General features: G+C 43.0%; 1 protein-coding gene across 19 annotated transcripts in view; it reads left to right on the top strand.

The window, feature by feature from the left end:
• CALD1 (caldesmon 1) overlaps window positions 1-13944 on the top strand; it is a 244822-nt gene that overhangs the window by 61599 nt on the left and 169279 nt on the right. For 15 of the 19 annotated variants that reach the window (XM_085520312.1, XM_085520294.1, XM_085520275.1 and 12 more), the window contains exon 1: window positions 9022-9140. The exons of 2 other annotated variants lie outside the window; for them this stretch is intronic. The gene's annotated coding sequence lies outside the window, so the exon portion shown is untranslated. Of the gene's footprint in view, window positions 1-9021; window positions 9251-13944 lie in introns of those variants that run through there. 2 more of the 19 variants (XM_085520223.1, XM_085520196.1) reach the window with 1 other exon arrangement.

The raw sequence follows: 13944 nt of genomic DNA, 5'->3' as shown, positions 1-13944 counted from the left end.
TGTTATTCAAGCTATCTGGGAGTAATCCTTGTGTCTACCATTATCACTGCAAAAAGGCACAGGAGCATTGCAGTGTTCCTTGACATTATATGCCTTGTCTGAGGAAGTGGTATCTGATGAGATACCAGTACCTAGCAAAGAAGAATTCCAGAAACCTGCTGAGAACATCTATTGGGGTGGACTGGCTGGAAGACTGCATAGAGGAAATGGACCTTGGGGTACTGATTGATGCTCGGCTGAACATGAGCCAACAGTGTGCACATGTGGCCAAGAAGGCCAAGGGCATCCTGGCTTGCATCAGAAACAGCATTGCCAGCAAGAACAGAGAGGTAATTGTCCCCCTGTACTCAGCTCTGGTGAGGCTGCACCTCAAGTACTGTGTCCAGTTTTGGGCCCCTCATTGCATGAAAGACATCGAGGCCCTGGAACATGTTCAGAGGAGGGCAACAAAGTTGGTGAGGGGTCTGGAGCACAGGCCATATGAGGAGAGGCTGAGGGAGCTGGGAATGTTCAGCCTGGAGAAGAGGAGGCTCAGGGGAGACCTTATTGCTCTCTATAACTTCCTGAAGGGGGGTTGTAGTAAGCTGGGGGTTGGCCTCTTTCATGTCATTAGTGATAGGACCAGAAGGAGTGGTTTCAAGCTACGGCAGGGGAGATTCAGGCTGGACATTAGGAAGTATTACTTCTCAGAAAGGGTGCTCAGGCACTGGAATGGACTGCCCAGGGAGATGGTGGAGTCACCGACCCTTGGGGTGTTCAAGGAACGATTGGATGTTGTGTTGAGGGACATGGTTTAGTGGGAGATATTGGTGATAGGTGAATGGTTGGACTGGATGATCTTTTAGGTCTTTTCCAACCTTGGTGATTCTGTGATTGTATGATTTCCACTGCACCTAAAAACAGAACTGGTGGAAGATAATTATGAGTACTTAAAAAAGGGCTAGAAACATAAATTTCAAGGGCTGAATGGAAATTGTTCTCCTAGCATATATGGTATTTCTAACTGATATCTATGCATTCCATACAGCTGCCAGTGCTCATTGGCTGTGAATTAGTCTTGAAAGAACAAGTAATGGAAAAATGGACTTTTTGTGATTTTGACCTTAAAGAATAGGAAAAAAATTATAGGACATTTACACTGGATGTTCATGGGTCAGTGTGTTGAGAATTACACTAATCTCTAGGAGTTCACAGAGTGCCATAGAAGGTGAACCTGGGCCATTCTGGAAAGGGAAGGGCCAAAGGGAAATTGAAGCCATTCAGGAGGTCAACTATTTTAATAAGTATTTGAGGAATTCTGATTAGAGGAGAGCCATAAGGTCACAGTGTAATTTTTCAGGTAACTGTGACCCCTGCCTAGAGATTTAAACCTAGTACTTTCAGTTCCATATTCTGACCAAGGAGCAGACCAAAGCAGATTTGCTTAAAACAACAAGCCACATTATCCATCAACCCCAACTATAGGATAAACTATGTCTATACCACTTGCCCAGCCAAGTGTAGAGTTTTAATCTCATGGAAGGAAAGTCATTTTGAAGCATACAGGAACTAGAGACCAGAACTGTAAGAAACATATGAGCTGTTACTACTCTTTCCTATATACTTCTGTAATTACCTCATCATGTGGTCTGCCAGGACTTGACTTACACAGATAATCAGCATAGCTATCTGCAGTTCAAAACCTCAGCTGCCCTTTGATAATTTCCTTTGAGAAATTCTGTTGTGCTTATTTGTCAGTGCAGACAATTGAAACATATTGGGAAAATTAAGGGTAGAAAATGCATGATGAAATATAAGTTCAAAATACAAAGCAGGAAAGCTCCTGTACCTGTCCCATTTTTTTATTATTTCATATTTAATTTTAATTTAAATGAAGATTTTACAGGAAATTGTCTGACAGAGGACATAACCCAGCACTCTAAAAGGGAAGCTGGGTGCGTCATCCAGGTTTGGAGAGGAGCAAATGTCATGCTGAATAATTAACACAAAACTGCAATCCCTCTTTCAAGACGACAAAGGAGCAGGGAAAGGCATTCCACTACACCACATTCTTCAGAGAAACTCATGCTAGGTTTCAAACCTTCCTAGGGTTGCAGGAGTGGAGCCATTCGTGTGAAAGAACATTTGTGTAGCTGGGGATCCCAACTGTGCTCCCACATCCTTGTGCTGTGGCGCAAACAGTGGGATCACTGCATGGAAAGCTGGCTCCCAGCTGAGATTATCAGGCAAAACTGTAATAGGAATAGTTATTGTTTTAGTGATCTCTTTCACAGCTTTGTGATGAGTTGGCTTGGCAGTCTGTCTTGCTGGATGAATGTTAGGGATTCACTGCACTCCTATATCCAAATCTTAGATTTGATTCCTAATATTACATACGCCATACTAATATGCTAATGTTTCTTCACTTGCCTCCTCTTCTTTCCACTTCTTTAATTTCTCTTGAGGCAGATGTTGCAGTTCTCCGTCTTTCCACTGGATAAATCTAAGGGCAGATGGAGCTTTTGGCTAGGTGGAATGCTTGTGACTGCTGTTGATGCTCTCTCTGTGCCTGCTCCTCTTTCCTATAGATTCCTTGTCAGCAGTGATGACAGAAATTTGGCTTTTCCTAGGAAGTGGCAAAGGCTTGCTCTGTCCAGAGGGACTATGTGGCTGGAAGATTGAAGGAGGGCTGTATTCTGACTGACACGTGTAACTCCATCTACAGAACCACTGTGCTGTTTTGGCACAGCTACAGTCGGCTTCAGTTGGCTTCCTATCGTGGCTCTGCTGTTGTACTCCACAAGCTAAGAGGGTGTGATGGAGGTCACTAGAGATTTCATTTTAAACAAGTTCATTGTTTTTTGTTCTCTCGTGCAGAACTTGCACAACATATGTGTGCTTAGAGTATGGCACAGAGCTGCAACTGGTTATTTCTGAGGTCAGACAGTGCAGCTCTGCCACACTGCTCATAATAGCAATGGGAGTGTGAAAATTTGGTCTCGGTGCTCTTGTGCCCTCCAATCTTCACTCTTTCTGCTTAGTGCTCTGCCTGCTGATATATCTGACAAGTCCTTTCTTCTTACAAATGGCATAAATAAGAGTTGAATATTTGAACAACTATATTGACTATATTCAATATATTGAATATTGAAGGGCCCATTTCTCACATTGTAACAATGGGTTATGTCAGAGAATATTGATTTTATTAGGGTGACGTTTGCATTACCCTAGTCTAAGTGAGAGCAGAATCAAGGCCAAGGAATATGCCTCACCCTCAAAATGCCCGTACCAGCAACTGTGCAATTTGCAGCTTGGCTGTGAAAGTAAGCAATGGCACCATCTTTTCTGCATGGAAAACAATACTCAAACTAAAGCCAGTCTTGCAAAGAAGGAGTGTATGCAGTGCCATTGTTTTAGAGCAGACGTACGGATTTTTTCTCAAATCAAAACAGTTTGAGAATGTGCACAATTTTTCTGAACACTGTTAATATCATTGCACATAATTTTTCATGTTTGGCAACAATGGAAAACAAGGGTGTTTGGGGAAAAAGATACACATCTGTTGTTCATAGCTTATGTAAGAGAAGTGGGCATGCCCTTCAGGAAAAGAAGTGTCCCTGAGGGCAGAGTTCTCTTACCATATGTTAGCCTACAGAAAAAGTGTATAAATGTCCTGCTTCCCAAAGCAGTCCAGAAGAGCTCTTTTTTTCCCCCTTTCCATTCACAAGCAAAAGTGCTGTGAGGTCTCTGTTCTTTGGGGGGCACTGTGTGCTTGTAGCTATGCTTATTTTTATACTGGAAATGTGCAGGTATTCTGTTTTCTTTGGAACATGGGCCACTATGCTGCTTGTTTTGTTTCTAGAAAGGTAAAGTCACAGTGTCCGTGATTAATTCTTCTTGCTGTGGGTAAGAATGTTACTTTCCAAAAGGTTTCAAATGCCTTTTTTGTTTTGATTATTCCTTTTAGTACATAAATATGCTATGCTTGGCTAAACCAAGAGAAACAGAATACCACACCAAGCAGAAATGGGCAGATACTCCACAGCAACATGAATGGGAATTACACAGAATTATATGCTTACAGTTTCATTTCTTTAACACAAGGTGAGGGAGGGCTGTTGGAAACTTTGGAGTGGTCCCTATTTTCATGGTGCAACACCTTCCCTATACAAGCAGCGTCTTCTCTTTCCTGGTGCATTTGTGCAAGCTGAAACCGGTACCACCTTCTGCCCTGCATTCCTTGCTTGGTTATCATGACATGATGCTTGATTCCTGCATCTTGAACAGGATTCACTGGTGTTTTCATGTACTGCTTATGTTAGGACACAGAAGACTTACACCTTTCAATAAGGAAAGAGAATGAATGCAGTCTGCACTGCCTGTAGGGGATTTGTGGCATTTTAGACAGAGGGGCTTCATACCTTGAGTTTTCTATTTATCAGTGGATCTCCTGAATCTGCCAACATATGTGATGTGAATAGCCCTTTGGAAAGATTTGTCTCTTCCATGGAACTTAAAAGAGCCCTAGGGAGACAGGCTGGCATTTGCGTTAAGAAAGATCCAAATCCCTTTCTTATATACACAGTGTAGTCCTTGTTACCATGTCTAAGCAGCATTACCCTTTTATTTCTGACTGATTTTATATAGCCCTGCCTTTGGAGAAACACTCATATTCCTCTGCTCTCTTTTGCAGTAGCTTTTTCACTTGCTTTCAATGCACTCGTGTCTTTGAAGTCTTACAGATTGTGCTATTCCAGACCAAAATATATTGCCTGAAGCAACACGTGTAAAATTTTCCTAAAAAGTTACCCCTGTTTCTCTAATATAGAAGAAGCCTGTCTGTGCCCAGGAGGTAACCATAAGGATGACCAAATCTGTTCACGGTGTGTGGGCCTCTCCCTCACGTACTTCGAGGCAGTCCCCCAGACAGACCTGCCAGCTGGGTGGCTTGCTCACAAATCAGCTTACTCACCTTCGTGTCAGAAACATGCAGCTGTGAGTGCTGCCATCTGGGCTATATCCTCTGTGTATAAGGTTCGACTGACTTCAGATGGGCTGTGGAAACAGCACAGCCATAGCATAATTTAGAATTCAGCTGTTGGGACTGGGCTAACCCACACTGTGCTCTCTATGTTATTGAGGGGATATGAGAAGATGTATGGTGGGGACAATTCATGCTCTTCACTATAGACTGCAGCAAGAGGAGAGGCGTGAGCTAGGCGGGATGTACAGCATGTTGCCTTGATGACTTGTTCAAGGCCATGTTGGATGGGGCCCTGGCCAACCTGGTCTAGTATTAAATGGGGAGGTTGGTGGCCTTGCCTATGGCAGGCGGGTTGGAGTTTCGTGATCCATGAGTTCCCTTCCAACCTGGGATGTTCTGTGGTTCTGTGACTGCTGTATTGTACTGAGGGAGGAAAAAAGCCAGATCTGATACAGAGTGTGCCCCTGCCTCTTGTACTGCATTGACCAGGGTGTGGAGACCATGGAGTGTAGGTTGATATCAAGCTTGGCTGCTCCTAGTGCTGACAGTTCTCTGAGTTTGCTTCCCATCTGACCCAGTCCCTAGGGCAGACGTGTCCTTCTGGGGACCAGAGTAGCTTGCCCATGTCTGTCACTGTTCTAGGGGTCATTTACTCCAGCACAGACCTCAGTGCTATGCTTCTAAGCCAGCCTTGGTCTTCCAGCCTAAACACAGAGCATCTGTGTTAGTTACAGTATGGAAGCTTGTTCCTAAAGGTAACTATTTTTGTGCTGTGAGCACTAGGACAGTTAGATCCACTGTTAGCTGTGGCAGCCACCCAAACATGAGATTGTGGGGATATGAGGTAATGGCCTAAGGGGCTGGGAACAGACTGGAAGAATTGTCCCCTCCATGGCATATTTGATGTTCCATATGTATCTTGCAGTATTGTGGGAATGTGCAGGAGTGGAGATATACCTACCTGGCTTTTTGTTTCTGGATTCCAAAATGGCAGCTGCACATGCTGCGGTGACAGTGGTTGTCTGGGACTCAGTGGTACTCAGCAACAGTTATGTATGCCAAGGCAAATAAATAAATAAAAATAAAAAACCAAGAAGTTCAAGAACAAAATGGGTCTTCATTTTACAAAAGCAAAAAGATATACTTCCCAAAAACCCTACATACTTCCCAGATAGAGAGAACAGATCTGTCTGCACAGCTGCTTCGGCAAGAGGGCACTCTGGCAGTCCCACCCTTGCCCTGAGTTATCATCTCAAGAGCTGAGCCATGAACACTGCAGGGCCTTTTCTGCCCATGATAGGAGCAGTTCTAATACTGATGCCTCGTTTTGGGGGCTTTCTACACTTGCTATTTCTTTTTCTTTTTTCCTTTTTTTTTTTTTTTTTTGTTTTACATCAGCAGTCATAAATAAGTAGTTGGATTCTGCAGACACAGAAAGGTTTTCAGCCTTGTGCTATTTTCAGCACATTGTGCTGTGGCACAAACAGTTTGATCCTCAGGGTCAAAGTAGAGGGGATAGGAAACTGTGGCTTGAGTGGCAATCTTGCCAGTGAGGGCAAGGACTACCAGGTTAGTTCCCTAATTTGTTGTTGATTTAGGCATATTATAGCTGTGTATTTACTGCAGGCATCTGCAGGTTGTTCCTGGTCATAGGATGCCATGGGACATCCACTAGAAATTTAGCTCAGCATTCTTAGTAGCTCAGATTTTCAAGAATATCCCCTGAATATCTGTGTTAGCTCATTGGTTTGGAATTTTTAAGGCTTGAAATCCAAAATTTCCCCAGGTGAAATTCAGCTGAGCTAGAAGGATGAAAACTTTGCTCTTCATGATGCCATTTCCTCAGGGCAAAATCAGACTTTTTGCAAGATTTTGATGGGGAAGTGACCTAGAATACAGAAGTCAGTGATGCTTTGACAGGGGAGCATCAAAACTCATGGCAAGCCTCTTTCAAAACACGCAGCTGCTTTCAGCCTTTAGTAGTTTATACCTACAAGCTCCCTGTTATAGTGGACACTGAGGCTGCAGCAGTTCAGTGGATGGTTATACAGGAGCAATAACCTTGAGGTACATCTAATATAGAATCACAGAATCATCTGAGTTGGAAGGGACATTTAAGAACCATCTGGTTCAACGCTTCTACAATGCATTCAATTCTGAGGGACACCCACAGGTAGATCAGGCTGTTCAGAGCCCCTTCCAGCCTGACCTCGAGTGTCTCCAGGGATGGGACATCCACATCCAGATTTCTGCTCTGCCCATTAGCATCCCTTAAACCTATTTACTCTTTAGCCTGGATTTTTGAATGTTTTGCTTTCTAAAATTCTAGGAAGATGGTAGGATCCAGTATGAATTTGTCGTTTCTTTCTAAGTAACGTTATTTCCTTTTTTCATTTGGTCATCAACACATAGGCTAATAATTTCTGTAATTAATAGAATGACAGAGTATATAGTTCTCCATAGTTTAGTAAATCCTGCAAACCAAGCTATATATGTACTATATGTATTATTCTTAATATTTAAAGCCATCACATTCACATAATGGGAGACATCTGGTATTACAAAATTTCCAAACGGTTATTGGAAAAAAAAGTGCCTTCTAAAAAACAGCACCTCTTTTTTGTTGTGAAATTTAAAATGATACTGTAAAATTGGAATTGCCTAGTGTAAATCCACAGAGCTTTGGCTCTTTAAATATTTTTTTGTGTTGTAAAGATTAGTTTACTGTCTGCGGACTGAATCCTTCTTGCATTACACATGTGACTAAATCCATGGGGCCCAGTGACCAGAAATAAAGACCCAGAAAGGCATTAAAATAGTTTAGCCTGCTCAGCTGCAAAGTCATCTTACACATATTTTCCCCCTAACTGGTTTTGTGTATGTTATTGTCAAATATGAATCTGCAGAATATCTCCTGGTCTGGAATCCTGTCCTCTGGAGCAGTCAGCACTTCTCTTTCAGCCTTGCTTAGCGGCTGGTACATGTGTTAGGGTCCGTGCACTGCAATAATTTTCACATTTCTTTTCACGCTCTCCTAATTTATGTAGCTCATTTCTTTCCCGCATCAGTCTGCATCTGTTCTTTCATTTTAAGCTGTCTGTGTAATTTGGAAAGTTATCAATAATGATCACAAAAGAAAAAAAAAAAAAAAGAAAGAAAAAGAAAATAGGATAAAAAATGATTCTAAGCTTCCTCTATTGACGCTAATGAAAGATACTGAAAAGTGTCATGGAGGATATAAAGATGTAAGGCTGCCCTCATAGTAAGTGAACCTGTTTAAATGTATAGAGAAATAACTGTATGTCTGGAAACGAAATCCCTTCATCCAACTACCAAGATTCATTGTCATAACTCTGAATCCCTTTTAAAGTTGCTTTTCAGAGCAGGGATATATTCTATATGTAACTTCTGTTGCACTGTTTGAAATGGAAGCAGGCTGTGGAGCTGCAAACCCATCTTTCATGTGTCTCTCCCACTGGTGTGTCTTAGCAGAATCAAGCTTGCACAGCAGAGAGTTTCTGTGTTCCCTCTTACATGTGGTGTTTGTTAAAAAATAAAATAAAAAAATCAACAATAAAGTTTTGCTATAGTGGGGAATTATTTATTTGATTTTTAAAAACCTAGTTCAGAAAGTAAATATGTTTACTGTGCTCCTTTCCATTCACTGTACTTCCTTTTTTTTAAGCTCCGTTTGTATTCAACAAGACAGCCTCTTTCTCCAAGATTAACATTTCTTATGATTGTTCCTGACAGAGGATTTACTTTCAGAGGCCCTGCTAAGGATAACCAAAAAAGGGCATGTAGCAAGACAGTTTTGGCAGCTTGCATGAATTTTCGGAGCTTTTTAGGTCTTGGTTTTCTGATGAGTGGCTTCCTGAGCATGCCTAGGGAATGACAGGCATCTCTGCAGGCAGGCTGAACCCACCTTGGCTTGTGCGTAGCCATTGGCTGCCTATTAGAATAAATTGAGGACAATGCATACCGCTGCCTGCCAATTGTAAACATAAGGGATATGTATTCACTTAGCATTGACTTTTGGGAGGGGCCAAAGCAAGGCTGTAGTTTTATTGAATAGGGCTGTGTGTGAGGCTGCTGGTGTGCCTTTCTTGCTGTGCTCCTGCCCAAGCAGCCAGTTATTCATTTCCTTCCTACTAGTTGAAAACTTTCCACCGCAGAGGTAAGGGCTTACCATACGTATTTGTTGGGGAGCGAGCCGGTCTGACTGTGTTTGCGTCGTGGCTAGATAAGAAGCATGCAAAACCTGACGAGTCGTGGAAACGCTCTGAGGTGCTCAGATACCCTTTTCCCTCTCCTCCTCTCCCTATTGCCCCTCTGTCTAGATGCTCACAGGGAGCCAAGGGGGCAGCTCTGCTGGGCTGTGCAGGGCTGCTCACTCTCTCACTGGTGGACTCCAACATGGGGCAAGGTGCCGGGAGCAGGGCAGGGTCCCGCTCTGCATGGGATCCTGCAGTGGGACTGTCAGTGGGGCAATAGCCTATCCTTTCTTTATTTTTAATTTACATATAAGAACGGAATTGCAACAGGAAGGTCTTTGGTGTGGTAATAGTGAATTGCTTTTATTTTGCAGCTTAATACCTGGGCTTGCAGACTGCAAAAGCAGCCTCCCTCTGTAACTGATAGAGTAAAGCTCTGGTTAGTGTAACCGATCCGATGCTTGCTGCAGCAGATGTCTGTCATGGAAGCCTTTCACAGAAATATTGTTGACAATAGACAGCATCCATTTTTGTTTTCAGCCTCCAGCCTGCACAGCAGCATGTTGCCAGAAATTTTATGTGAAACTCTCTTTCCTGCTAAAAGGGGGAGAAAAAAAATGTGCTTGGGTGGGACCAGAGCTCTTAAAAGTACTGCTCTGTGCTGGTGTCAGTCAGATCTCAGCTTGAGGAGCCGGTGAGCAGGCTGCTCTCCCTTCCAGCTCCTTTGCCATGGGTAATATGCAGCAAGTTGTGCAAGGCTGGCTAGCATGGTGCTCTCTGCAGCAGGGAACTTCTTAGGGAGAGGGCTGGGAAAAAGAAAGAAGGAATGATGCTAGTTGCAGATTGATACTTAGGAGAGACAGACATTGACCAAACTGCCAACCTAGCCAGCACTACAATTGGTTCTTCTCATATGTCATATGATATATCATATGGAAAACTGAACAGGAGAACTTTTAAAATGACTTTTTGTGGAATATTTATTGTCAGAGTATGCAGCTTTTATATAATTTTGCCTATCTGTGAACCCCGCTCTTGCTGAGTCATATAGGAGAACAATCTGTGAAAATAACCCATTCCCTCCTTGGCTGCAGCTCAAAGAAAACAGGCAGGCAGAGTGTTTTTTCTGTGAAAAATATGTACTTACAATAAGTCGTCTATTTTAGATACCATGCTGTGAATGATTGTGTTTGAATGGATTGCCATCAAAGAACTCTGAGACCCTGCATCCATTCTTTCTCAGTCTCGTTAAATATAGCAGTAGGCTGCTGTGTGAGCATCTCCAGATGAATGTCATACCCTTCTCTCCTGCCATCAAGAGAGACAGGGTCTTAAAGCTACATACACCCAAACTAATCAAGCAGACTGTTCTAACCTAAATTAAAAAAATGCAGCGATGCTTCAAGGAAGTAAGTAGTCCATTTGCCAAATTAAGTTGCCTTTAAAGTAAAGCAGGGCTGAGCTGTTCTCAAGTATCTTGAGAAAGTGCGGGTCTGCCTTTAGGAGGCTTTCTGATAGGTAGGTATCTTTGATAACAAGCCTTCAACTGTTAACATAATAGCTAAATCACTGCGCTGGGGGAGAAATACTTCATGTTTCCCTGTGAACAGGATACGAAATTGAAATAATATATACTTTCTGAAGAGTCCTCTTTGTTGCAGCATGTGATGACAAGTAGATCGATTCCACATCTTTCATTCACTAGATTAGTCTTGGTGAAATCAATACCTTCATTAACGAATGCAGGCTCTGATGCTAAGCGGGTCCTGTGTTGTTTGAATGCTCTCTGACAATGAGAAACTAAAGGGTGCATTAGGAGAGTAAGGGATTTTCTGCAATTGCCAATTTAGATGCTCACAACAGTTTTCTGACATGGGGCAGCCTAAGAAAAGAGTAACTTTGCTTGTGCTTTTCTTTCTTGCCTGGCACTGACAGACCATACAATCACGTCACTGAAAACTAAGTGATTTGAAAGGAAAGAGTGCCTCTGAGTGACACTAGAGGGAAAATTGAGGTCCATTGAAACATGATTCCAGGGCCATACATACACAGCAGGGAGACATGCTGGTCAGCAACCATTTGAACCTAGTGTTATTATCAGTGCTGTTGATTCCATGTGGTGAGACCAGAAGGGTGTGGCAAGGCTCCTCTAGCTGCCTGCTGGGTGGTAGCTTATGTTGCATGAGGAGAAAGATGCCAGGAAGTGTCTATCAAGAGCCATGCAAGGAGCCCTCTTTGTTTTGCCCTTCCCTGTGTGCAGCACTGGCCCATAGGGCAATCACTGCAGAGCCAGACACTGCCACACAGTAGAAGGGTTGGAGGACCATTTTTGTTGTGTGTGCTCAAATGACAACCAAAGCATAAATAAAATAAAATAAAATAAGAAATTAAAGAAAATTCACCCTGAATTATGTGCTTTGAAGCACCTCTTGATTGATGTGACCGTGGTTTTCCAGGCTTTGGATGACATGTGCAGGTGGAAGAGGGCAGTGCAACCCATATCCCTGTGGTGATGCTGACATTGGTTCAGCTTTTTGTTTTTTGTTTTTGTTTGTCAGGCAGGGATGATGGTGTACATAGGCTCTGTGTGCAGCTGCTGTACATGTCAGTCTGCATTGTCACATGTAAAAAACACTCCTTGCTCTTACGGATTGCCCTGGAGAAGTTTTGCATCCTAAGGGGAAGGTGAGCCTTTGCTCTCTTCCTTCCTTTGTGCAAGACAGATAGGATTTAAATGCCTTGGGACTGCTTAAATACTTTGATTTCTCAGTCGTTTCTCACATGAAACCCATCACATGGGGACCTCATGTTCTAATTTTTATTAGAGACCAGTGGAGTTGTTAACCTGAATCTGCTAAGGCAGCATCTTGGTGCATTCTGATTACTACATGTGAACAAAGAGGGACAGGAAACCATATATGCATAAGAAAGAGAGGGCCATACAGCAGCATTAGCTGTCCATCTGCATGGCTTGTCTGGACTCTCCTGGGTAGCTGAGAAAGCACCAAAAAAGGTAACTGGGCAGAATGTGAAGCATAGTCTTGTGAGACTCTCATTGCCTTTGCAGGGAGCTTTATGGGAACTTGCAGAATTGAACTCCAGTTATGCAAAGCTTGAGGCAGACAGGCCTGTGGTTGCAAAGTGTAGGAGTCCATGTTCAAAGAAAATGTCCATTCTTTACAAATTGACTCCTCTTAATAACTATCTCCTGGAAGCTCAAAACAGAAAAACTGTTCCTTGCTCGATTGCTTACCTGTAGAAGTGTTCATAAGCAAGGGTTGTCTTGCTGTTTTTTTTCCTAGTTCTTGTGTGGTTTGAAATGCTAGGACTGCTGAAAATGGATTTGGGGCACAACTGTGCTGGAAACAAGTCACCCATCTACACATCAGCACCTCTCCTCGGATGCTGGTACTCTCTGGGAGGCTGTGGCTGTTGCGTGCCTCCAAATGGTTTGTCAGCTGAGGCTGAAATTTGACTCAAAGGCATTTGAAGATCAGATTAGGTTTGACCTTTTGGGATGGAACACTGAGGTCATAGGATGGTTGAACTATATAACTATTTCTCTGTGCTTTTCCTAAAGCTCTGGTACATTTCAGCTAGCCCAGCGGGGAAGGACACACAGTATGTTGTAATTTGGGATCCCTCCCACCCCCAGGGGAGCTTGTTCTTACTTTTCTTGAAACGGATTAGATTAACAAGAAAGATTAGGGCATGTAACACTGTCAGCTAGCTGCTAGCCCTGCTACACTAGCAGTACTGTTTATTTCCAGAGTAGGAAACTACTTCATTTTTCTCCTTTGGAACTGTGCTTAGTGGTGATAAGTGGTGGGCTGGTAGCTGAGCTGCCAAGCAGATAGTAGCATTAGCAATCCCTCTTCTCAAGCATTGCTAACCAGAACCTCCCTATCAGAAGATCCTGCCTACAGAAGTGTTTAGGGGGTCTGTGCTGAAGCCAGGATGAAGTGCTCACTGTGTCTGTTCTGCTGACTTGCAGTAGCAAATAACTGGGGAAATGAGGGAAGGAGGGAAAGCAAAAAGAAGGCCAGAGCTCAAACTGCTGCAGTCATTTGATTTTTTTTTTTTTTCCTTTAGTCATAAATACCTGGTGAGTCACCTAATGGCTGTGTGTCTGTTTTTGAGTCTTCAAGCACAAGAAGATCCATGCCATTTTCTATGTAGCTCGTGAGGCTACCGAGCATTTCTAAAAAATTTCTAATCCCGTAATCCAAATTTAAGCACTTATTTTTGATTGATTTCAATTTTGATTGATTGAAATACCTTATTTTTAATTTATTAGTTAGAACGCACACATTTTGGCTTGTTTGCACAGTTACATATTCCTCTAGAACTGTTTTTTTCTGGCCTGCAAGCATAGAAACCCAGAAACACAGTGAAAGCAGTGGAAAGTGGGCCAAGCTCAGTTCCGTGAAACTGAGCTGAAATGCCTGGATGGGATTTCTCCAGTATTTGCAGATACGAGAGCACTTGCTGCATCTGAGAGCATCCTGTTTTCCTGTGAAGTTGTTGCGTAGACAGCAGAGTTGCAGGATGACAGATTTTGCTGGCAGCCTTGTTAGAGTGTCATTAGCTTGGAAGAGAAAATCTTGGCCATGCTGCTAAGCTTTACCTGCTTGCTCAGCTTCATGCTATGGGAGCGCTCAATGCTGTACCTCCTAGGGGTGGACTGCAGTGGGGAAAATGTGAAGGAAGGTTTCAGGCAATGGAAATCATTGCGTGTTTCCACACCCTCTTGTGTACAGAACACAA

The sequence above is a fragment of the Coturnix japonica genome, chromosome 1 (assembly GCF_054131305.1).
Source record: "Coturnix japonica strain WE chromosome 1, WE-NBRP24, whole genome shotgun sequence".
NCBI classification, from domain to species: Eukaryota; Metazoa; Chordata; class Aves; order Galliformes; family Phasianidae; genus Coturnix; species Coturnix japonica.
The sequence above is the reverse complement of the archived record's forward strand: the minus strand, read 5'-3'. Positions and strand labels throughout refer to the sequence as shown.